Source organism: Ambystoma mexicanum, chromosome 7q (assembly GCF_040938575.1).
Source record: "Ambystoma mexicanum isolate Mex_15411 chromosome 7q, UKY_AmexF1_1, whole genome shotgun sequence".
Classification (NCBI taxonomy): Eukaryota; Metazoa; Chordata; class Amphibia; order Caudata; family Ambystomatidae; genus Ambystoma; species Ambystoma mexicanum.
Window position 1 is genome coordinate 934,157,816 of NC_090941.1, and position 24,561 is coordinate 934,182,376.

Consider the following 24,561-nt stretch of genomic DNA (forward strand, 5'->3'; position numbering starts at 1 on the left):
GTGGCTGTAGGACTTGTGTACAACCCCTTTCTCCCATATAGGAATTACAATGGCGTGAGATTGCTAATCCCTGCACATTCCATCAGTTTATGGGGTGATTGGGGGTCTCCATGTCACCCCATATACCATCTCACTCATTGGACATCGCTAGTTGTGCTAATATTGGGTAATCCAATTCCCCTTTCCGAGAAAGAGCTTTGTAAAGTGAGTAGGGCAATTCGAGGTTAGGAACCTTGTGAGAGCAAGTCTCTCAGGATAGCGTCCTCTATATACAATTCAATTTTAGGGCTAGCAATGAGGGTATTTTGCAGGATATACACACATCTAGGTATCATCAGCATTTTATAAAGCGTAGCCCTCACTAACAGTGATATCGATAACAATTTCCAGTGTTTAGCATCCCAGAAAAGCAGGAGGTTACTAGTTCTGCTGGTCTCTGCATAGATTGATGGCCAGGTATTTAAATGTATCTCGAGCTATTTGGTAGTTTACATCTTGGTGGGATCACTAGATCGTCTCCTTGTACAGGAAATGGAGATGACTTATGCACCAAAATACCATCTTCCCTACCAGAGAATTTCGCAATCCTTTGAGCCCAATGTAACCCCAGGAGTCAAGACAACAACGAATACACTTAAAACGTCAACATACTCATTCTATACACCCACATTCTATAACAACAAAGTGAAATACTTTACGCAGGCTCCCCACCTTCCTATACTTCAGAAACAAATACATGAAAGACCCTGTTCTTCTAAGACTGCCCAGTGACAACAGGTTACTGATGATGACCATGACACCCTGCTCCATAGCACCACCATCTTCCTCTAAGCTATGTGCTCCCATTCTCTCATTGGCTGCTGTTAGCTCTCTTAATATTTATTTTTTAAACGGCCAAAGTGAGATCTTCAGACAGGACAACAAGGATGTACTGCAAACAAAATGTGGCCCAGGAGATGTTTTTTAAAGTGGCACCAGATTACACTGTGCAAGAAAGCCAAACCCCACTAAGCATAGCTGGATGGTACTCTGTCCATGAAAGTATTCAAAAATGCGTCCAAATGATGCATTTTAAAGTACATGCGTCTCTATACAAGGTACAACATTTGTGTTAATGGCCTAAAGGGGAACCTTTACTTGTGGGTCAGACCGACACATGCCAAGCTAGTTTACACCTATGAACTTGGCTAAAGATAAGGCCACATTTTTCACCAAAAGAAAGCAAAATGAAAGTGGGGAGACAGACCCAAAGCTGATACTGGCAAAACAACACGTTTAAAGGATAGTTCCGGGACTTTTTTTTTATTGTTCCTATGGTTCGGCCATGTGTTTTTAAGCATAAATCGGTAGATCGTAGAAAACTTTCCTATGGACCTTACCCGACTTTTCGTCCATTAACGCACTCGAAAACAGCCGCCATTTTATGATAATCCTATCATTTCCCCCCATCGCCCTGGCTCACCTGCTTTTGCGGCACTAAATCAAATCCCCCGCCCCTGAGCCTGACATCAGCAGACGCGTACCGCCCATTTCCCAACGCCAAAGCACGTTTCGTGTCAACAATCGCTGCGCCTCAGCTAATGAAGTGTCGCCATGGAAATGGCAGGACGCCTCTTTCCTCTATAAGTATAAACACACCGTTTCACAACACACAGCAGCAGATTTTCGATTCCATTCCTCTCTCTGTGTTACTTTGAGTATTCTGTGACTTGTTTCTGTGCTCTGGTCAGCTACCTTCGCCACTTCTAGGCCTTGTGAACACTTGTACCATCTCTGTAAATTATTTTACTTTCTTTACCACACAATGGCTACAATAATGCCGGATATGTACGAGCCCGAGTACACCGAGGAAGAACTACTGGAAAGGCAAGCATGCGAAAACGATGGGGATTCGGACGGCAGTTGGGAGGACCAGTCAACGGATGAAGAGCCTGGACCATGTCGCATGGACGGCGTCTCCACCTGGTGCACGTGCAATCGGTGCGAGCTAATGCCAACTGAGGAGGAGAACTGCTGCTGCCGTGAAAATTCCGGGTGCTTGGCCTACATTTCGGAAGGCGAGCCAAGTCCGCAATGCATCACCAAGCTGCCAGAGTTCAGGGAAGCCTGCCTCTCACGGACCGTGTTGAGGATGATGATGGTGCTTATGCACGAACTTCGCGGCACTGTTCGTCCGCGTAATCCGATTAACGAGTAAGTATACTCTGGTTGTGATGTCAGTGATGCCACTACTATGTCATGGTCGTCTCCCACATATAAAATTACATCTACATATCATTCGAATGCATGTAAATTGGTTCCATATTGTGCATTTTCTAGATAGAATTTTTTTCAAAGCAGAATGACATTTTTTACCTGAATCGACAGTGATAAGAAAGTTTTGTCATTTTAATACAGTTTGCATCTTTCATTTTCACAGGTGGTACAGGCTGGTGGCCTATCATTGCTTCACATGGTGGCTTCACGGGAGGCTCGGACACCGCGTTCGGAGAGTAATACCTGCCTGTGCGGTACTTGCCATTAGAAAACATTTCCCCAGCGACAGTGGACAATACCGCGGATTTTCCCTGGATGTGCTGCAACCGGAACTTTACAATGTGTAATGTTTATTATTTATGTTCAATTGAAATTAAGATCTAAAATAAAACCCAACATATATTTTAACAACGGTTGTTTTGATTTTTTAAATGAATCTAGTGTGTCTCCATTGAATAGTCTTCCTGTGCCTTGTCTTGTCACACCACATGTCTCCGGCCAGCATCCTCCCTCACGCAGGCCGCCCAATAAATCATCCTTTTGGGCACCGGGTACAGAGATGACCCCCTCTGGCCCGTGCCGCCTTGCCACCACATGCCAGGCTGCTGCTGACTAACTGCCCTGTTAATAGTCACAGGTACCAAAGGTTCAAAGTAGTTTCAGAAAACCATGTGCGGGATTGCACGCGACAGAATACACGCAGCCCAGGACAGCCGCGCTTGCAGACGGCGTCCACGTGGAGGTTTGACACGCGAACAGGATACACGCAGCTCAGGACAGCCGCGCTTGGAAACAGCGTCCACGTGGAGATTTGGCACTCAAACAGGATACACGCAGCCCAGGACAGCCGCGCTTGCAGACAGCGTCCATGTGGAGATTTGGCACGTGAACAGGATACACGCAGCCCAGGACAGCCGCGCTTGGAGACAGCGTCCGCATGGAGATTTGGCACGCGAACAGGATACACGCAGCTCAGGACAGCCGTACTTGCAGACAGCGTCCGCGTGGAGATTTGGCACGCAAACAGAATACACGCAGCCCAGGACAGCCGCGCTTGCAGACAGCGTCCGCGTGGAGATTTGGCACGCAAACAGAATACACGCAGCCCAGGACAGCCGCGCTTGGAGACAGCGTCCGCGTGGAGATTTGGCACGCGAACAGGATATACGCAGCCCAGGACAGCCACGCTTGGAGACAGCGTCAATGTGGAGATTTGGCACGCGAACAGGAATACACGGCTCCAGGAATTAGCGTGTGGAGGAAGACACGCTCCAAAAGGCCAAAGAAGTTGCTGAAAGGAATGCGAGGACGCAGGTCCAGAGTTCAGCTACAAAACGCCAAAAATTAATTAATCAGAAGCAGCGATCGACGTTTCCACACTGCTTATTTACGTACTGCCGTGATACACGTGACAGAACTAAGTCACGTGAATTTAACGATGTGAAAAATGCAGACGTCGTTTTCCGGGCAATGTATCGAACAACCTCCATTTCAGATAGAATGGTCTAACGGTTCTATGGGCGTAACTCATTTTGTATGGAGAGGTTGTTCCTGGTTCAGAGATATGTCCAGCAGGCATGACAGTGCCACCCCCCAAAGGAGCAGCCTCTCCCCTTTTCGAGTGGAATCGCCTTAATAAAGCAGGAGCATGAATGTTAGACAGAGGTTCCCAGGATCTATCCTCGGGACCATAGCCTTTCCAATCCACCAGATAATACGGCTTCCCAGACCGTAGCATCATGTCCAGTATGTCCTGTACTTCATATTCGTCTAAGCCTCTCACAGAAATAGCAACAGGCCGTACAGGCAGTCTAGTAGCATCAGAGCACGGTTTGATGAGTGACACGTGGAATACAGGATGCACTTGCCACCGTTGCAGCAATGCCAGATTAACAGAAGTCGGATTTATAACGTGGAGCACTTCATATGGTCCGATGTATTTAGGCAACAATTTCTTTTTACCAGGTATCCTCAGGTTTTTAGTGGACAGCCATACCTTCATACCTGCTTTGTAGACAGGTGTAAAAATTCTATGAGCATCGGCATATGTCTTATCTCGTTTTTTAGCTTGCTCCAATTGCTGCTTAACTTTCATCTGTAGACTCGTTAGATCTCTAATATTACATCCTGCTGCAGGAGTATCCAAAGACAAACTGGAATCCAAAGGAATGGATCGGGGGTGTGGCCCATAAAGAGCATAGAAAGGCGAAGTACCTATGGCACTATGGTAGGAATTATTATAGGCAAACTCCGCTGCCGGCAGGACATTGAGCCAATCTGACTGAAACTGCAGGCACAAACATCGCAGTTATTGTTCCATAGTTCTATTGACTCTCTCAGTCTGTCCATCCGTTTGAGGGTGATAAGCACTAGAGAACCTGTCATCAATTAGTAATGCCGAATTAAGTGCTCTCCAAAAACGTGATGCAAATTGTGAGCCCCAGTCAGTGATTATCGCTGAAGGTAGGCCAAAAAAACGGAATATATGCCGGATGAATAAATCAGCCAGACCAGCAGCTGTTAGTAAACCAATACAGGGGATAAAAAGTGCCAATTTTGTAAAGTAGTCCACCACAACCCATATGGTATCGTAGCCATTATTTCTTGGAAGTTCTACCACAAAATCCATTGATATCATGTCCCATGGTTTTTTAGGAACAGGTAGAGGCTGGAGTAAACCCACTGGTTTGCCAGGAGTGTTCTTTCATTGACTGCATACAGAACATGTTGAAACATCATTTATAACATCTTGTGTTATAGACGGCCGCCAACACCATCTTTTCAGTAACTCTAGGGTCTTCTGCTGTCCAGGATGGGCTGCAATCAAGGAATCATGACCCCAACTGAGGGCCTTGTTCCGAGTGGTACCAGTTGGTAGATAGAGTACTCCTTGTTTGAAAGGCAAACCATTGTATATATCAAGATTCAATTCCTGAATCGATTGTGGATTTAGTTTCACCCACTCCTGTAACTCATTTTTTAGGGAAGGTTGTGCAGAACAACTACATATCACGTGATCTGCCAACAATTTATTTTGCACCGATGGTTCTTCCTTCACCTCTTCACCGATGCGAGACAAAGCATCCGACTTGACATGTTGTCTGGCAGGGCGATAAGTAATCTGAAAATCGTATTGAGCAAAAAAGACATGCCATCTGGCCTGTCTAGCTGTAAGACATTTCATAGTTTTGAATGCCTGAAGATTTCTATGATCCGAGTACACCAGCAACTGATGTTTGGCCCCAAGAAGATGATGTTGCCATTCTCGGAAAGCATCCTTGATTGCAAGTAATTCACGCTCAGTGACAGTATAGTTCTGTTGGTATGAGGTAAGCTTACGTGAGAAGAAAGCAACTGGATGCTCCTCCTTGGTTTCTGCACAAACTTGCGAAAGTACAGCTCCTGTAGCAACACTGGAAGCATCTGCTTCAACGATAAACTGACAATCCGGATCAGGATGTTGAAGTACAGGTGCAGTGGTAAATGCTTCCTTTAACATCTCAAAAGATGCTTGGGCATTCTGGTTCCAACGGAATGGAACTTTGGAAATAGTTAAAGCTGTCAATGGGGCCACTGTTTTGGAGAAAGAATGAATAAATCTGCGATAAAAATGTGCAAAACCTAGGAATGACTGTAATGAATTGACATTGTGTGGAACGTGCCAATTCAATATGGCCTTTACTTTGGAACGACTCATTCGAACACCTTGATTGGTAAAGTCGTAACGCAGAAATTCCACTTCTTGTGTATGAAAGACAGATTTCTCGGCTTTGACAAAAAGCTTGTTCTCTCTCAGTCTCTGTAAAACAGCTAACACGTGTTTAACATGTTCTGAAAAAGACGATGAATATATCAAAATGTCATCCAAGTAAATCACCACGAATTGGTCCATCATATCTCTGAAGATATCGTTCATGAAGAACTGAAATGTGGCGGGAGCGTTACAAAGACCAAAAGGCATCACTAAATATTCATAAAGGCCATACCGCGTCTTAAAAGAGGTCTTCCATTCGTCTCCTTCACGAATGCGAACCAGATTGTAAGCACCGCGCAAGTCCAATTTAGAATCACACACACATACAGTGCTGGCACATGCACATTACACGCTTTCAAAGCTTCTTAGTTCCCAACAATAGCGAGTGGTTCAGAACATGTTGCTCAAGTTCGCCGCACGTGGCTTAAAAGGAACTAGATCCATCGTGCCGCCAAAGTTTTGCCGCACGTGGCTGTGGTCTGAAATGCTCTCCGTGCTGCCAAAGTTCACAACATGTGGCCGAAAACACGTTAGTAAATAAACGCTGCACATGTTAATGGTAATGGGTCTTGGTAGCCAGAATCGGGGCTGGTTATATGCTGGGGAGCGCTGATTGGTACTTAGCTTTTGTCCCTTGCAGGGGACGTAATATGGCTGGGCGGTACCCCCTGCGCGAGCCCCTCAACGGACTGGATATCCCAATGTTCCTCTGCTTGTTTTGCGCTCTCCCCTCGCTGCTGCGCTTCCGATTCCAATGTAGGGGTTGGTCGCTCGTTCGCAATGGTTTGGCTGCACTTATCTGTTGTGAGCGAGGGGCCGGAATGCTGGTTCCTTGGGGCGTGGCCCCTCGCGTGATCCCCATCGGCAGGAGCTCTGCAGGATGCGTCCTTTCTGGTCGGGAGCTTAAGCACAAGCCCGTGCCTTTGTTCTGCGTGCATGCGCGTGCGCGAGCCCCTCCCAACCTGGGAGTGGAAAAGTAGTTCCCGGCCCAGAGGCTGCTGGGAGTTGTGGTCCGGCGAGCCTTCTGCCTGCAAAAGGGACAGAGAAGCCTCCTGTAAGGCTGGAGGCTGTTCCTTTGGTTTTGTTTTGTTTTGTGTCTGGTTCCTCTGCGCCCTGGGCCTCTCACTAGGCCTTGACTCCACCTTATGACTCCCTGCACCCTGACAGAGATGGCCATATGAATCCCATATCAAGAGCTTTATCGATGTATTCTTTCAAGACAACATCTTCTTTGGGAGTTAAAGAATAGACTCGACCAGTAGGGATTTTAGCTCCAGGAATTAGATCAATTGGACAATCATACTGCCTATGTGGAGGCAGCAGTTCTGCCTGGCCTTTGTCAAACACATCAGAAAAATCTGTATATTCACTTGGTATATGTGTACCGCTCTGATGTACCACACTAATAGTGGAAATTCCCTCCATAGAGGCCAAAATATGTGATTTATTTGACACCTCATGACTGGCAAAGCAATGTTCATTGCAAAAAACTGAAGGATATTGGATCAATCCCGTAACCCAGTCAATGGAGGGATTATGAAGAGTCAACCAAGCAAGTCCAAGTAATAACTTGTACTGAGGAGCTGCAATGACATCGAAGACTATTTCCTCCGAATGACCATTTAATAAAGTCATCTGAATAGGTACAGTCTCCTGAGTTACCATACCGGAAATCAAGACCGATCCATCCACCGTATTAACAGTTTCAGGTTTATTCTTGTCTACAAGGGGTATAGAACATTTCTTGGCATATGTGATATCGATGTAATTATAAGTGGCTCCAGAATCAACCATACCCTTGTAAACCAATTCTTGATCCTCAAAACGTAAAGGCCCTCATTACGACCCTGGCGGAAAGCAACTGACCTGACCGCCATAGCGTAAATAGCGTTTCCGCCATGGCACGACAGAGTAAAGTGCGGCTAATTCTGACCCATCGGGCACGAGCAGTACGCCTTGGCGGAAGTGCAAAGTCCGCGATGACGGAAATGTCCCCAAAACGCCCCTCACCGCCGTCGTACGGCGACCTAGGTGCAATACCGCCACCGGACATAGCGGTCACCGTAAAGAGCGGCAATCGGAAAATACGGTGACCGTAAATATACGGAAACGGAAGCAAAAACATGGTCCCGGAACGGGAAACAGCACGCCGTACACCTATAAAATCAGAACATTCACACAACCATTAAAAATACTACCCTGAGAGACATCCCAACCCGTCATCCACCCTAGTGAAACCAAAACAATGGGAAAAGTAGCGAAAAAAGCGTGCGACCGCAAGCGGCAGGTCCACTTCTCACGTGAGGAACTCACGGTGCTCACAGAGACCCTCCAGGAGAATGCTGCCGTCGTCTTCTCGACGCAAATGACCAGGACGGCACTTGCGAACAAGAAGGCCATATGGGCCCTGGTGGCACAGCGGGTAAGTGCGGTGGGGACCGCACCCCGCAACCCACAGCAATGCAGAAAGCGGTGGGACGACTTGCAGATACGCGTACGGAGCATACTATCCGCCAACCGTAACATTGCCACAGCTACCGGGGGAGGATCGGAATCACCCATCAAGCTGACCCCCTGGGAAGAAATCTGTGCCTCCACCATTGGAATGGAGACCATAGAGGGAGTCGGAGGGATGGAGAAAGGAGTGCAGACATCCGAAGAATCAGGTAGGTGGCCCAAATAAAACTATGCTAAAACCACAATGTTCTATCATGTGAAGTACCATGTGTCCACATAGTGCAACAGAAACACATGTCCAGGAGAACGTCCACTTACATTGGCCTGCTAGCGGACATTAAAAGTCAAATTAAATAAATAAATATTTAAAATTCCTAAAAACACCCTCTACACGTGCAGCAGGCACCCCTTAACTGCAGGCTGCAATACAACTGCACCCTCAATCCACACAAAAATGAAACTACCTCCAAGGCCCTGACCCAAATCACCCTCAGGTACCACCCCAATGCATGTGATACATTGCCATTCCAATTTCCACAGACCCATTAATAACGCTCGCCCTCCTTTACTCCACCACAGGGTCCGATTCAAACGACGAGCTCCAGGACACCCCTACCAGCACACCTGCAAAGAGGGCCAAGACCAACGGCCAAAGACCCTCCACCTCAGCTGCACGCATCAAGACACGGCTGCAGCACAAATCAAGTGGCAGCACACAGGAGGGGACTTCAACAGGCACCCCAGCAGCCAGCATGGCCACAACACCACCACCACCACAGGCCCCCCCAATGGATGCCACAGAAGGCACTGCTTCTGGTGGCAGCAGCACCATAGGTGACACTGCATTAATGGCAGCATGCTCCGACACAGAAAACGGTGATGTCGATGTACGATCCATCCATGACCTGTCTCAATTCCCCTGTTTGTTTCATCCCGTACAACATGAGGATACCACGCAGGGGCACTCACAAGACGACGACTGGCCATCCCCCACAAGCCCTGTGTCAAGGCAACATGAGGTGATCAGCCCCTCTGTGACACCACCGCAAATGGCCATGGCCCAGCAGAGGCAACAGTCCCTCGACCAGGTGATCGAGCAACAGCAGCAACTGGCCACGCTCCTCAAGGAGCATGCTGATGAATGTGGGGGTACCAAGGCAGCCATAGAAACATGTACAGAGACACTAAGGGCAGAAATGGAGAGAAGCACCGAGAGCCTGAGATTACAAATGGAGAGAAGCACCGAGAGCCTGAGATTACAAATGGAGAGAAGCACTGAGAGCCTGAGAGTACAAATGGAGAGAAGCACCGAGAGCCTGAGGGGGGAACTGCATGCGACGTCCAAAGACGTATGTGCTGAACTTGCCGCTGTGCGCCGTGTGCTCACTGAGCTCTCACAAACCCTTAGGGACATGCATGGACGTGAGCAGGCAGAGACATCATCCGTTGCAAGTTTCGTCCAGGGCAGCCCCCAACGTAGATCTGGGAGGAACCTGCGCTCCACAGGCAGGGGTGCCCCTGATACCCGGAGAGGGGGCTTGCAATAGCGTCTGCCCACTGACAATGAGCATCTTTGGACACTGGTGTTCGGGGGGGAGGTAGGAGGGTGGAGGGGGTGTGTTGGGCTTACTTGGGTGGCGGGTCGATGGGGTGTGTAACACAATTTCACATATGCCATAAACATTTCACAATCATCCAATGAGATGTGTGGACATTGATCTTTGAGTACGAGGCCATCATAGGCGTACAGTCCATATTGTGCATGTTCCAGACACACACAGTGCCACAACTCCCGTGTCCATGTATCAACCACCAGGCGTGAGTGCTAGAAGCATGAATCTATGATAATCTGACGAATTTCACGGCCCTCCTGTGCCTCGCGGACTCCTTGAGGTTCTGCCACATCCCCACCCACATCATGACCATATTCTGGTGCTTGCAGTTCTGCGTCAGGGGGCATGGGCACATTTCTACGTATGCACATGTTGTGTAGCATGACACATGCCATGACCATCTTAGCAACCTTCTCATGGCGGTACAGGAGTGCCCCGCCAGACCTGCTGAGGCAGCGGAAACGACCCTTCAGTAGGCCGAATGCCTGTTCTATGACTACACGGGTACGTGAGTGGGCATGGTTGTAGTCCTCCTCATGCTGGTCCTGTGGGTTCCGGAGTGGTGTAAGGAGCCATCTCTTCAGTGGATACCCGGCATCACCTGTCCGACTGTGTGCTGGTAGGTGCCTGTGGCCAGGAAGTGGAGTACAGACACCACCTTCAGTAGGGGTGGGATGGCGGTTGGGCTATCTATCATGCTGACAAGGTCAGCGTGTGTCATGTCCACAATGGCGGTTATGGTGTCCCGGTCCAAACGGTAGAGGGTGTGGATCTGCTCATCAGTGAGGTTGAACGGATGTGCTCGGAGGCGTGGGATTGCGGGCTGCCTGCGTGGTGGTAGTGGCTGTGCTGGTGGGCCTTGCTGGCCCTGCCTTGCCCTCCTCCTCCTCCTGCGTCTCCTCTGTGCGGCCGGTTGTTGTAGTAGTTGGTGTTCGTCTTCTTCTTGAAGTTGGAGTACTTGCAGTGCTATAAGGTCCCCCAGGGCCAACATCGCAAGTCCTGCCGGCAGCATTTTGGAGTGGGTGTGGTTGTGGGAGGGGGTTGGGTGTGCAATTTATGTGTTTCCAAGCTGTATAGCCTCCACCTGTGGTGATTCATTCCACCTGTGCAAGCTGCAATCCCCTTTGGGCGAGCACGTCCCGCACACAACGCTGCAAATCGACGCATGGCATCTTGCTATTACAATCATGTATTTCATCCCGATGGCAGTGAGATATCGCTTCATATGTTAATTCTGCTATGCTCCCATTGTTTCACATACTATATTAGCAGTCGGGAACAAACTTGTGAAGGGTCAGTGGAATGTAGTACTCGATTAACGGTGGACCCTCATGCAGTTCTGTACCGCGGTTCACCGACGGGCGGGGCGTCCCATTTTCTGAGTGTAGCCAGTTGCCATTTTCACACACTGCCGCACTAAATGGATGGATTTGTGATTTCAAGCGGTCACAGATGCCTTTTCGACGTGATGTTGCAAATGAGGAATTCGAAGGACAGCGCTTTCGGTTTCCAGCTAGCGGCGAGGAGACGCCCCCAGGTCTGACTGCAGATAGAAAGTTCTATTGTTTAATGTCCTTGGGACAGGGGCCATGCCGAGAATGCAATGATTGATATGAATAGTATGGGATGCGCAATAGCGTAGTGGAGGATAAGGCAGGACGTTCCCAAATACATGTTACTTCACAACACTAGAATTCCGGCCTGGAGCACAGTGGATTTTGCAGACTGCATTGAGCACAGTTTCAATGGAAATTTCTAATGTTATGTGAGTAAATAATCAGGCGTTTTTATACCGGGATGAGGGAATGATGTATGGATGCATGGACAGATGATTTAATAGAGAGTCTGCCATGTACATGGGTTTTTGGAATCTATCAACTTCCTCTGCGCTATGTGATGCAGGGCTGCCATAGTGGGACCATCGTCTATCTGCCCTTGTTGAACCCTCCCTGTCTCGACGCGCCTTCAAACACTTGTGTCTATGCACGTTACTAATCCCATCTAATGGATTCTGTTTTAACAGACGCATGCACACAAACACTCGTTTGTAATAGTGTTTTCACCTCGATTCATATAGTTATGATTCGCAAGTGATTATTGGGTGCGAATAATCCTTTTGAGTGGGCTAGCATGCATATGGCTGTGGATTTAGTGTGATCTTTGAAGTGAGTAATTCAAATGGAGTTCAGATGCCCATACTATTCTTTTTCGTTTCATTTGGGTGACAGGTATCTCCTCCCCTTTTGCCGCTGCCATCTGTATGCCACTCTTGCAGATGGCTTTTACTCCCGACACCTGCTGCTTCGTGTTAATCAGTGGAGCACCATTACGATCTTATGGGACGATCGCCAATGGCCCACATGCCCTTACGCAGTACTAGTGGTTAGGAGCAACATTTCGAGCTTTCAGCTGGACTAGTGCCTACCTAATGGGACGGCCCTGCGGTTCTAGGCGCTTCCATGTTGCCTTTTTGAACGTGGATGTAGCCCCTGTGTACCATGGAGGAACAGGGCGTCACACAAGAAGAAGCTGGTCATTTATTGCGGATTCAGCCCACAATTATGAGATATGATTTGGAGTTCATGACCTAATAGCTGTATGGCCCGGGTGATTTTGTTGTGCATTAAATTTTGATTATGATATTGACCTTGTAGCGTTATTCTTTGCAAGTAATGTAGCATATTCCTATTTGTGGAGCGATGTATTGTGAGGAGATCTGCTTTGGGTTCGGCCTTCTGAGCATAGTTGCGTGGTACTGTACTGGGCGCGTTTGCCTACGAAGGCCAGTAAGGTCAGGGATAGGGGCTGCCATTATGACTGTTTTAATGATGTCATGCTCATGGGAGGGGGATTGGCTTTTGTGTAACAGATGCCGGTCGGCCAGGTGGATTGGTGGAATGATGTGATTTTCAGAATATGGCTGGTCACAGGTGCCTGTGTTTGCGTGCGTTTCTTGGAGGGTGACTGAGGTCATGTCCATTGGAATGGCTTCTGTATTCGTGCCATCTGTGCCCTGCTGCTCCCATTGGCCCCTCTTGAGATGTGCCTGGCTGCTCAGTCACTCTGCCAACTTGTGTGGTACATGCTTATGCTGCTGGTTGGTTTGTTTACTGGCAGGAGTACAGGGCTGGTGCAGTCTCACTCAGGATACTGCTTTGTATGTTGCCTTGCACTGGTGTCAAGCGATGGGGGGCCTGTTTTTGTTTGTCTCAGTTTTCAGTTCATGTTGCTGTACTTGGAGCTTCACATGCCTGTGCTGCATCAGTACGGCAATGGTGCCATGGCTAATATGGATGGCCACTCACAAGGCACTTGGAGCCCCTACATTCATTTGTTCGTTGGCATGCATGGGTGACTTGTACATTTGACTGGTTGCATTGTTTGACTTCATTGCACCTACGAGGAGTTGTGCAATGTGGCCAGGAAGTGGTGTACAGGCACTCAGTAGGGCCTTTTACGGTTGGTTTGCGATGCCGTACTTATCACCATGGCGCAATGGTACTTTCCGCCATGCTTGATGGCGTTAGGTACATGTCCGCTAGGGTCAGAATTCCCGTACCGTTGCGCCATGGTGGTGATTACGGTTTCGCAGTGCGCGCGTGCGCGTACTTGGTGCAGTTAGCGTTGGCGTTCACTACGGTGTCGCTAATGGCATCGTACTTTACGGTGACGGGTCATAATCGCAACGGGCGGTATTCGATGGCGGTATTGCATTTCCGCCATCGTTTTTCGATTTCCGCCAGGGTCGTAATGAGGGCCAAAGTCATCTCAACAGCTATAGGTGCGTGCGCTGGAAATGTAATGGAGTCCGATGTAACACTCGACACAGGGACTCCTGCTACTGTCGAGTTTTGGCGTTTCCCGAACGCCTAACTGGTTTTTTAGGACATGCCGCCAGTAAATGCTGAGATGAACCACAATACATACATAAATTGTTTTTTCTTCGGTTCTCTCTTTCTGCTCTAGACAACCGGCCTCTCACCGCACCAATTTGCATTGGTTCAGGATCATTCGAAGAAGCTGCCGGTGTCTCAGAACGAACCGGTGCATTCAGGAAAGGTTTTCTCTCTCCTTTGCGAGCATTTCTTCGGGCATCAATTTGTAAAATCAAATCAAGATATTCTGAGAAACCTGTAGGAACCACTGGGACCGTGGACAAGCCATCTTTGAGTTCTTCTGAAAGACCCTTGTAGAAAACAGCCGTCTTCTTGTCTTCAGGCCATTGGGTTTCGGCTGTTAATTGGTTGAATCGGGCGATGTAAGCCAACAGAGGTTGACTGCCTTGTTGTAGACTCAGCAACTCTAGATCTGTGGCTTGAGTAGCATAGCACATATCAAAGACTTTGCTCATAGCAGCCAGAATATCATCGCAATCGTACAACAGGGGGCTATTTGATTCCAATGAAGGATTAGCCCAAGCAGCCGCTGTACCCCCCAAATGGGAAAGCACGAATGCTGCTTTAGTAGTTAGGTCAGGAAACGTATTAGGCCGGCAAAGGAAATGAAGTCGGCACTGATTAACAAAAGTTCTATAGGTTTTAGGATCACCTGTGAACCTTTCCGGGGGAGCCAAGGGAAACTGTGTTGGCATAACCACTTTAAGAGTTTCCTGTGACAATGATGGTGCCGTAGTCCGAGATCCAGATGCGGTGGCTACTGGAATCTGTGCTCCATGAGGAGTGGCATGCATGACATCTTGCATAACATCTATTCGATGCCGTAGCATGTCCTGTGCCGTAATCATTTCATTTCTCAAGTCAGTGATTAACAGTCAAAACAGTTAAAGGATCCGTACCCTTCATGGCTTCTGATTCTGTCATAAATCACCAATGTATCAATTGAAAAGGATACAGTAACCAAAAAAGGATACAATTGGTAGGGCTCTTCCGGATACTTTTTTCACACGACTTGATTGTAGGTAGGTCAAATTAGACCTTCCAAATGATACAACTCTCTGACTGATGAAACAGGCAGAGAGATGGATCACTGGAAAGGGCGTTGGTATTGTATCGGAAGTACGCCTAGGATAGATAAAGTATCATAAGAAACTGTCCCAAACTCAAATCACCATTATAGCACAATATTAGCATTAATTCAAAACACTGACCTTATGGCAAAAAACTGAAGAATTCAACGAATGTCTCTTGAAGAAAACCAGGAGTTGAACCAACTACAAAAGAGGGGAAGATTAGTAAGAGAGACTTATCCCGAACAGCACGAGGCTCACGCTAGATAACGGGTTGGTGCACCACAGGATAGCGTCCAAAGTACTGTGCACAATCACTTTCCAATAGTTCATGAAATACTTCCTTTCCCACGAAGAACGAAAATTAGAAATTCACCTGTTAATAGTCACAGGTACCAAAGGTTCAAAGTAGTTTCAGAAAACCATGTGCGGGATTGCACGCGACTGAATACACGCAGCTCAGGACAGCCGCGCTTGCAGACAGCGTCCGCGAGGAGATTTGGCACGCAAACAGGATACACGCAGCTCAGGACAGCCGTGCTTGGAAACAGTGTCCGCGTGGAGATTTGGCACGTGAACAGGATACCCGCAGCCCAGGACAGCCGCGCTTGCAGAGAGCGTCTGTGTGGAGATTTGGCATGCAAACAGGCTACACGCAGCCCAGGACAGCAGCGCTTGGAGACAGCGTCTGCGTGGAGATTTGGCACGCGAACAGGATATACGCAGCCCAGGACAGCCGCGCTTGGAGACAGCGTCCGTGTGGAGATTTGGCACGCAAACCGGAATACACAGCTCCAGGAATTAGCGTGTGGAGGAAAACATGCTCCAAAAGGCCAAAGAAGTTGCTGAAAGGAATGCGAGGACGCAGGTCCGGAGTTCAGCTACAAAACGCCAAAAATGAATTCATCAGAAGCAGCGATCGACGTTTCCAAGCTGCTCATGCCCCGTGTCTCTCTCATGTTGCCCCCGACCCCCCGCTCATGCCCCGTGTCTCTCTCCTGTTGCCCCCAACCCCCTGGTCAAGCCCTGTGTCTCTCTCCTGTTGCCCCCCACCCTCCCGGTCATGCCCCGTGTCTCTCTCCTGTTCCCCCCATACTGCTCACATGCCCCGTGTCTCTCACCTGTTACCCCAACCCCCTCTCATGCCCCGTGTCTCCCTTGTGTTCCTGCCACCCCCTGCTCATGCCCCGTGTCACCCTGCTGTTTCCCCCACCCCTCGCTCATGCTCCGTGTCTCTCTCCTGTTACCCCCACTCCCCTTTCATGCCCTGTGTCTCTCTCCTGTTGCCCCCACCCCCCGGTCAAGCCCTGTGTGTCTCTCCTGTTGTCCCCCACCCCCTGGTGATGCCCCGTGTCTCTCTCCTGTTACGCCCCACCCTCCTCTCATGCCCCGTGTCTGTCTCCTGTTTCCCCCCACCCCCTGATCATGCCCCGTGTCTCCATGCTGTTTCCCCCCACCCCCTGCTCATGCCCCGTGTCTCCCTGCTGTTTCCCCCAACCCCCTCTCATGCCCCGTGACTCTCTCCTGTTGCCCCCACCCCCGGTCATGCCCCGTGTCTCTCTCCGGTTACCCCCCACCCCCTCTCATGCCCTGTGTCTCCCTCGTGTTCCCCCCACCCCCGCTCATGCCCCGTGTCTCCCTGCTGATGCCCACCGCTCATGCCCCGTGTCACCCTGCTGTTGCCCCCCACCCACTGGTCATGTCCCGTGTCTCTCTCCTGTTGCCCCCCACCCCCGGTCATGCCCCGTGTCTCTCTCCTGTTACCCCCATGCCCCGCTCATGTCCCGTGTCTCTCTCCTGTTACCCCATCCCCTCTCATGCCCCGTGTCTCCCTAGTTTTCTCCCTGCACCCCGCTCATGCCCCGTGTCTCCCTTCTGTTGCCCCCGCCCCCTGCTCATGCCCGTGTCTCTCTGCTGTTGCCCCCCACCCCCTGCTCATGCCCCGTGTCTCTCTCCTGTTACCCCCCACCCCCCTCTCATGCCCTGTGTTTCCCTCGTGTTCCCCCCACCCCCGCTCATGCCCTGTGTCTCCCTGCTGTTGCCCCCCCGCTCATGCCCCGTGTCTCTCTCCTCTTACCCCCCACCACCCTCTCATGCCCCGTGTCTCTCTCCTGTTACCCCTCACCCCCCTCTCAGGCCCTGTGTCTCTCTCCTGTTGCCCCCCACCCCTGGTCATGCCCTGTGTCTCCCTTCTGTTGCCCCCCACCCCCCGGTCATGCCCCGTGTCTCCCTCCTGTTGCCCCCACCCCCCGCTCATGTCCCGTGTCTCTCTTCTATTACCTCCCACACCCCTTTCATTCCCCGTGTCTCCCTTGTTTTCCCCCTGCACCCCGCTCATGCCCTGTGTCTCCCTGCTGTTGCCCCCCACCCTCCGCTCATGCCCCGTGTCTGTCTCCTGTTACCCCCCACCCCCTGCTCATGCCCCATGTCTCTCTCCTGTTACCCCCCAACCCCCTCTCATGCCACGTGTTTCCCTGCTGTTGCCCCCACCCCCCGCTCATGCCCCGTGTCTCTCTCATGTTGCCCCCCCACCCCCTGCTCATGTCCCGTGTCTCTCTCCTGTTGCCCCCCACCCCCGGTCATGCCCCGTGTCTCTCTCCTGTTGCCCCCCACCCCCCGGCGATGCCCCGTGTCTCCCTGTTGCCCCCCCAACCCCCGGTCATGCCCTGTGTCTCCCTCCTGTTGCCCCCCTCCCGCTCATGTCCCGTGTCTCTCTTCTGTTACCCCCGCCCCCCGCCCATGCCCCGTGTCTCCCTGTTGCCCCCCCAACCCCCGGTCATGCCCTGTGTCTCCCTCCTGTTGCCCCCTCCCGCTCATGCCCCGTGTTTCCCTGCTGTTGCCCCCACCCCCCGCTCATGCTCCGTGTCTCTCTCATGTTGCCCCCCACCCCCCGGTCATGCCCCGTGTCTCTCTCCTGTTGCCCCCCACCCCCAGGTCATGCCCCGTGTCTCCCTGTTGCCCCCACCCCGGTCATGCCCCGTGTCTCCCTCCTGTTGCCCCCCACTCCCCGCTCATGTCCCGTGTCTCTCTTCTGTTACCCCCCACCCCCGCTAATGCCCCGTGTCTCCCTCGTTTTCCCCCGCCCCCCGCTCATGCCCCGTGTCTCCCTGCTGTTGCCCCCCACCCCCCGCTCATGCCCCGTGGCTCCCTGCGTTTGCCCCCCACCCCCGGCTCATGCCCCGTGTCTGTCTCCTGTTACCCCACACCCCCCTCTCATGCCCCGTGTCTCTCTCCTGTTACCCCCAATCCCATCTCATGCCCTGTGTCTCTCTCCTGTTGCCCCCCAACCCCTCTCATGCCCCGTATCTCTCTCCTGCTGCCCCCACCCCCCGGTCATGCCCTGTGTCTCCCTTCTGTTTCCCCCCACCCCCGCTCATGCCCCGTGTCTCTCTGCTGTTGCCCCCACCACCGCTCATGTTCCGTGTCTCTCTTCTATTACCTCCCACCCCCCTCTCATGCCCCGTGTCTCCCTAGTTTTCCCCCTCCACCCTGCTCATGCCCCGTGTCTCCCTGCTGTTGCCCCCCACCCCGCTCATGCCTCGTGTCTCCCTGCTGTTGCCCCCCACCCCCGCTCATGCCCCGTGTCTCTCTCCTGTTACCCCCCACCCCCTATCATGCCCCGTGTCTCCCTGCTGTTTCCCCCCAACCTCCGTTCATGCCCCGTGTCTCTCTCCTGTTACCCCCACGCCTCTCTCATGCCCCGTGTCTCTCTCCTGTTACCCCCACCCCCTCTCATGCCCCGTATCTCTCTCCTGTTGCCCCCACCCCCGGTCATGCCCTGTGTCTCCCTTCTGTTGCCCCCCACCCCCGCTCATGCCCCGTGTCTCTCTGCTGTTGCCCCCACCACCGCTCATGTTCCGTGTCTCTCTTCTATTACCTCCCACCCCCCTCTCATGCCCCGTGTCTCCCTAGTTTTCCCCCTCCACCCTGCTCATGCCCCGTGTCTCCCTGCTGTTGCCCCCCACCCCGCTCATGCCCCGTGTCTCCCTGCTGTTGCCCCCCACCCCCGCTCATGCCCCGTGTCTCTCTCCTGTTACCCCCCACCCCCTATCATGCCCCGTGTCTCCCTCGTGTTCCCCCCACCACCCGCTCATGCCCCGTGTCTCTCTCATGTTGCCCCCCACCCCCACACATGCCCTGTGTCTCTCTCTTGTTACCCCCCACTCCCCTCTCATGCCCCGTGTCTCTCTCCTGTTACCCCCCACCCCCTCTCATGCCCCGTGTCTCTCTCCTGTTGCCCCCCACCCCCGATCATGCCCGTGTCTCCCTGCTGTTTCCCCCCACCCCCCGTTCATGCCCCGTGTCTCTCTCCTGTTACCCCCACGCCCCTCTCATGCCCCGTGTCTCTCTCCTGTTACCCCCACCCCCTCTCATGTCCTGTGTCTCTCTCCTGTTGCCCCCCACCCCCGATCATGCCCCGTGTCTCCCTGCTGTTTCCCCCCACCCCCCGTTCATGCCCCGTGTCTCTCTCATGTTGCCCCCCACTCCCCGCTCATGCCCCGTGTCTCTCTCCTGTTGCCCCCCACCCCCCGGTCAAGCCCTGTGTCTCTCTCCTGTTGCCCCCCACCCTCCCAGTCAAGGCCCGTGTCTCTCTCCTGTTACCCCCCACCACCCTCTCATGCCCGTGTCTCTCTCCTTTTACCCCCAACCCCCTCTCATGCCCCGTGTCTCCCTTGTGTTCCTGCCACCCCCCGCTCATGCTCCGGGTCTCTCTCCTGTTACCCCCCACTCCCCTCTCATACCCCGTGTCTCTCTCCTGTTGCCCCCACCCCCCGGTCAAGCCCTGTGTGTCTCTCCTGTTGTCTCCCACCCCCTGGTCATGCCCCGTGTCTCTCTCCTGTTACCCCCCCACCCTCCTCTCATGCCCCGTGTCTGTCTCCTGTTTCCCCCACCCCCCGATCATGCCCCGTGTCTCCATGCTGTTGCCCCCCATCCACTGCTCATGTCCCGTGTCTCTCTCCTGTTGCCCCCCACCCCCGATCATCCCCCGTGTCTCTCTCCTGTTACCCCCATGCCCCACTCATGTCCCGTGTCTCTCTCCTGTTACCCCATCCCCTCTCATGCCCCGTGTCTCTCTCCGGTTACCCCCACCCCCCTCTCATGCCGTGTCTCCCTCACGTTCCCCCCACCCCCACTCATGCCCCGTGTCTCCCTGCTGATGCCCACCGCTCATGCCCCGTGTCACCCCTGCTGTTGCCCCCCACCCACTGCTCATGTCCGTGTCTCTCTCCTGTTGCCCCCCACCCCCGATCATCCCCCGTGTCTCTCCCTGTTACCCCCATGCCCCACTCATGTCCCGTGTCTCTCTCCTGTTACCCCATCCCCTCTCATGCCCCGTGTGTCCCTAGTTTTCCCCCTGCACCCCGCTCATGCCCCGTGTCTCCTTCTGTTGCCCCCACCCCCTGCTCATGCCCGTGTCTCTCTGCTGTTGCCCCCACCCCCCGCTCATGCCCCGTGTCTCTCTCCTGTTACCCCCCAGCCCCCTCTCATGCCCTGTGTCTCCCTCGTGTTCCCCCCACCCCCGCTCATGCCCTGTGTCTCCCTGCTGTTGCCCCCACCCCCGCTCATGCCCCGTGTCTCTCTCCTGTTACCCCATCCCCCTCTCATGCCCCATGTCTCTCTCCTGTTACCCCTCACCCCCCTCTCATGCCCTGTGTCTCTCTCCTGTTGCCCCCCACCCCTGGTCATGCCCTGTGTCTCGCTTCTGTTGCCCCCCACCCCCGGTCATGCCCCGTGTCTCCCTGTTGCCCCCCACCCCGGTCATGCCCCGTGTCTCCCTCCTGTTGCCCCCCACCCCCGCTCATGTCCCGTGTCTCTCTTCTGTTACCCCCCACCCCTGCTCATGCCCCGTGTCTCCCTCGTTTTCCCCCACCCCCCTCTCATGCCCCGTGTCTCCCTGCTGTTGCCCCCCACCCCCCGCTCATGCCCCCGTGGCTCCCTGCATTTGCCCCCCACCCCCGGCTCATGCCCCGTGTCTGTCTCCTGTTACCCCACACCCCCCTCTCATGCCCCGTGTCTCTCTCATGTTGCCCCCCACCCCCGCTCATGCCCCATGTCTCTCTCCTGTTGCCCCCCACCCCCCCGGTCAAGCCCTGTGTCTCTCTCCTGTTGCCCCCCACCCTCCCAGTCATGCCCGTGTCTCTCTCCTGTTACCCCCACCCTCCTCTCATGCCCGTGTCTCTCTCCTTTTACCCCCAACCCCCTCTCATGCCCCGTGTCTCCCTTGTGTTCCTGCCACCCCCCGCTCATGCCCCGTGTCACCCTGCTGTTGCCCCCACCCCTCGCTCATGCTCCGTGTCTCTCTCCTGTTACCCCCACTCCCCTCTCATGCCCCGTGTCTACTCTCCTGTTGCCCCCACCCCCCGGTCAAGCCCAGTGTGTCTCTCCTGTTGTCCCCCACCCCCTGGTCATGCCCCGTGTCTCTCTCCTGTTACCCCCCCACCCTCCTCTCATGCCCCGTGTCTGTCTCCTGTTTCCCCCACCCCCCGATCATGCCCCGTGCCTCCATGCTGTTTCCCCCCACCCCCTGCTCATGCCCCGTGTCTCCCTGCTGTTTCCCCCAACCCCCTCTCATGCCCCGTGTCTCTCTCCTGTTGCCCCCACCCCCGGTCATGCCCCGTGCTCTCTCCGGTTATCCCCCACCCCCCTCTCATGCCCTGTGTCTCCCTCATGTTCCCCCCACCCCCACTCATGCCCCGTGTCTCCCTGCTGATGCCCACCGCTCATGCCCCGTGTCACCCTGCTGTTGCCCCCCACCCACTGCTCATGTCCCGTGTCTCTCTCCTGTTGCCCCCCACCCCCGATCATCCCCCGTGTCTCTCTCCTGTTACCCCCATGCCCCACTCATGTCCCGTGTCTCTCTCCTGTTACCCCATCCCCTCTCATGCCCCGTGTGTCCCTAGTTTTCCCCCTGTACCCCGCTCATTCCCCGTGTCTCCCTTCTGTTGCCCCCACCCCCTGCTCATGCCCGTGTCTCTCTGCTGTTGCCCCCACCCCCTGCTCATGCCCCGTGTCTCTCTCCTGTTACCCCCCAGCCCTCTCTCATGCCTTGTGTCTCCCTCGTGTTCCCCCCACCCCCGCTCATGCCCTGTGTCTCCCTGCTGTTGCCCCCACCCCCGCTCATGCCCCATGTCTCTCTCCTGTTACCCCCATCCCCCTCTCATGCCCCGTGTCTCTCTCCTGTTACCCCTCACCCCCCCTCTCATGCCCTGTGTCTCTCTCCTGTTGCCCCCCACCCCTGGTCATGCCCTGTGTCTCGCTTCTGTTGCCCCCCACCCCCCGGTCATGCCCCGTGTCTCCCTGTTGCCCCCCACCCCGGTCATGCCCCGTGTCTCCCTCCTGTTGCCCCCCACCCCCGCTCATGTCCCGTGTCTCTCTTCTGTTACCCCCCACCCCTGCTCATGCCCCGTGTCTCCCTCGATTTCCCCCACCCCCCTCTCATGCCCCGTGTCTCCATGCTGTTGCCCCCACCCCCCGCTCATGCCCCGTGGCTCCCTGCGTTTGCCCCCCACCCCGGCTCATGCCCCGTGTCTGTCTCCTGTTACCCCACACCCCCTCTCTCATGCCCCGTGTCTCTCTCCTGTTACCCCCCACCCCACTCTCATGCCCTGTGTCTCTCTCCTGTTGCCCCCCACCCCCGATCATGCCCCGTGTCTCCCTGCTGTTTCCCCCCAACCTCCGTTCATGCCCTGTGTCTCTCTCCTGTTACCCCCACGCTCTCTCATGCCCCGTGTCTCTCTCCTGTTACCCCCACCCCTTTGTTTTCCCCCTGCACCCGCTCATGCCCTGTGTCTCCCTGCTGTTGCCCCCCACCCCCGCTCATGCCCCGTGTCTGTCTCCTTGTTACCCCCAGCCCCTGCTCATGCCCCATGTCTCTCTCCTGTTACCCCCCAACCCCCTCTCATGCCCCCGTGTTTCCCTGCTGTTGCCCCACCCCCCGCTCATGCCCCGTGTCTCTCTCATGTTGCCCCCCCATCCCCTGCTCATGTCCAGTGTCTCTCTCCTGTTGCCCCCCACCCCCGGTCATGCCCCGTGTCTCTCTCCTGTTGCCCTCCACCCCCCGGCCATGCCCCGTGTCTCCCTGTTGCTCCCCCAACCCCCGGTCATGCCCTGTGTCTCCCTCCTGTTGCCCCCTCCCGCTCATGTCCCGTGTCTCTCTTCTGTTACCCCCCTCCCCCCGCCCATGCCCCGTGTCTCCCTGTTGCCCCCCCAAACCCCGGTCATGCCCTGTGTCTCCCTCCTGTTGCCCCCCTCCCGCTCATGCCCCGTGTTTCCCTGCTGTTGCCCCCACCCCCCGCTCATGCTCCGTGTCTCTCTCCTGTTGCCCCCCATCCCCCGGTCATGCCGCGTGTCTCCCTGTTGCCCCCCACCCCGTCATGCCCCGTGTCTCCCTCCTGTTGCCCCCCACCCCCCGCTCATGTCCCGTGTCTCTCTTCTGTTACCCCCCACCCCCGCTCATGCCCCGTGTCTCCCTCGTTGCCCCCCCCCGGTCATGCCCCGTGTCTCTCTCCTGTTACCCCCCACCCTCCTCTCATGCCCCATGTCTGTCTCCTGTTTCCCCCCACCCCCCGATCATGCCCCGTGTCTCCATGCTGTTTGCCCCCACCCCCTGCTCATGCCCCGTGTCTCCCTGCTGTTTCCCCCAACCCCCTCTCATGCCCCGTGTCTCTCTCCTGTTGCCCCCACCCCCAGTCATGCCCCGTGTCTCTCTCCGTTACCCCCCACCCCCTCTCATGCCCTGTGTCTCCCTCGTGTCCCCCCACCCCCGCTCATGCCCCGTGTCTCCCTGCTGATGCCCACCGCTCATGCCCCGTGTCTCCCTGCTGTTGCCCCCCACCCACTGCTCATGTCCCGTGTCTCTCTCCTGTTGCCCCCCACCCCCCGGTCATGCCCCGTGTCTCTCTCCTGTTACCCCCATGCCCCGCTCATGTCCCGTGTCGCTCTCCTGTTACCCCATCCCCTCTCATGCCCCGTGTCTCCCTAGTTTTCCCCCCTGCACCCACTCATGCCCCATGTCTCCCTTCCTGTTGCCCCCACCCCCTGCTCATGCCCGTGTCTCTCTGCTGTTGCCCCCACCCCCCGCTCATGCCCCGTGTCTCTCTCCTGTTACCCCACACCCCCCTCTCATGCCTGTGCTCCCTCGTGTTCCCCCCACCCCCGCTCATGCCCTGTGTCTCCCTGCTGTTGCCCCCACCCCTGCTCATGCCCCGTGTCTCTCTCCTGTTACCCCCCACCCCCCTCTCATGCCCCGTGTCTCTCTCCTGTTACCCCTCACCCCCCTCTCATGCCCTGTGTCTCTCTCCTGTTGCCCCCCACCCCTGGTCATGCCCTGTGTCTCCCTTCTGTTGCCCCCCACCCCCGATCATGCCCCGTGTCTCCCTGCTGTTTCCCCCCACCCCCCGTTCATGCCCCGTGTCTCTCTCATGTTGCCCCCCACCCCCCGCTCATGCCCCGTGTCTCTCTCCTGTTGCCCCCCACCCCCCGGTCAAGCCCTGTGTCTCTCTCCTGTTGCCCCC